Here is a 2,033-nt window from a genome sequence, read left to right on the forward strand (position 1 = left end):
GCGTGGCTTGTTTTTAGCCATAGGCACCCAAGCTTTGCTCCTTTTGTAGTTTGCATAGAGTAGTCCTTCATATGTCCCATCCAGAAAGCTCAAGGTTCAGATAGCACGTCACTTATTCCTTACTTGTAAATCACCCAGGAGAAATAGTGTTTACCTCTGGATTTAAGAACTGATCATGTTATGGTGTCTGCAGATCGGACTGATTGCAAAAGTAAACTGTGTGTAGAAAAACAAAGATGCCCCTCTGGTCTTTCAATGCAGCAGAGAAACTTCTACCTAGAAACTGTCATGGATGTGTATCTTACGCTCCTTGATACAAAGGACATATACTCTCCTGTTGGCTTTTCTATGAGCTGACTTTCTGTGTATTGATTTTACAACCTCTCAACTGCTGTCTGTCAAATCTTCTGCACTGACAGAATTATGAGGGTCAATTGTATGGTCAGAGTTTGGAAAATGTTTATCTTTGGTTCTTTCAGAGTCAAATGAGTTCACAAAGTCCTTGGGGCTGAATGATGATATCATTTCTCACCTTTGTACTTCACAGGTCAAATTATTGCAGCTGCTGAGAGAATTGGAAGAATTCAGGCCACAGAATTAGCCTTTAGTGTCCATTTCTGCTCTTAGTGAAATTGGCAGGAAATTCGTCCAATATCAGAGTGGTTACCTGTGTGTGCACATTTGCTCATGCACTTGTCTGCTGAAGTCTGGTTGTATGCCACTATGTTGAATTCTGCACCTAAAAACAGATTTCTTTGCAGAAACAAGAGGTTTGCTTTGTTCGTGTTTGTTCCTTTTTCCCTGACTGTTTCTGTCTGTCAGCAGCAAAAAAGACTCATTGTTTTGGTGCTCTGATTGGGATGCACTAAAAGGATCCTGTTTTCAGAAACTACTGAGACTTCAAGCCCTTGAGATGTCTGCCTGTTAGAGTGTTTTACCTTGGCTAGCTCAAAATGGTGGCAGTTGCACCTTCTCTCCACAGTAGTATTTGCTTTAGATGCAGTTTTCTGCAACTAAATAATTTAAGCCCACCTGGTTTGTGATTGTTTGGGAAAAGAGACAGTAGATTGCTCTTCAGATACTCATCTTGGCATTTTGCAGAAAATACTGCCACTCCTTTGTCAAGTGATCTCTCACTTTTGTTCATTCTCATCCTGCTGACCATTCATCCTCCATTCACCGTGCTTGCCAACAACCTCATTTTTCTTACCTAATTCTCTATTTGTTGACACTTGGGGCTCCTGCCCATTGCTCTCCCTCAGCAGCAAGCTCATTCGCATTCCATATTCAAAACCCACAACATGATTCATTGAACAGCAAAGTACTTTTGCTTTGCACTGTTTGTCTGAGACTGACCTGGAGGATGACATTATAAATGAGCTCTTACATCTGAATTGCTTTGTCCTGATTAGCAAAGTCAGTAGAAAATGGCAAGGATCTTTTGGTCTTGAGTGGGATCAGCTGCTTCTCCAGAGTTTCTCTTTTCATGGATCTTACATCTTTGCTTCCTTTTGTTGCATGGGGTATACCAGTTTCAGTTTTTAAGTTCATGAGGAAGATTTTTGAAAAGGACAGTTTGATACAGATGACTTTTACAAAAAACCCCAAACCCCAAACCAGCAGAATAGAGGTGGCATTCAGTATGAAAAGAGGGGGATGAGCTGGACACCGGAAATGTTGTAAACCATGAGAATACTGCCACTTTAATTTTGTTGATTCAAGAGGTTCCAGACTGTGCATTATTCAGATGATTAAAATTATCAGGAAAATTCACTCCTCAATAGTAGAATTCAACTTAGAAACTTCACAATATTTTCTAAATTCTTTGTTGGTCATTCAGACCAACATTCCAAATCCTGATATGTGATGAATTTTGATGCACATCACCAAAAGGGAAGAACCAAAGATCAGTCTGATTTTTGCCATCCACAGATTAATGTAAAAATATCGCCCAATGATCTGTTTTTCCAGATCTATTGAGCTTTCCTTTTATTTTAGTTGTATTGTGTATCCATGTCATCAAGGCCTCAGTC

Source organism: Pipra filicauda, unplaced genomic scaffold (genome assembly GCF_003945595.2).
Source record: "Pipra filicauda isolate LSUMZ 115617 unplaced genomic scaffold, ASM394559v2 scaffold123_size2130275_pilon, whole genome shotgun sequence".
In the NCBI taxonomy this organism is placed as follows: domain Eukaryota; kingdom Metazoa; phylum Chordata; class Aves; order Passeriformes; family Pipridae; genus Pipra; species Pipra filicauda.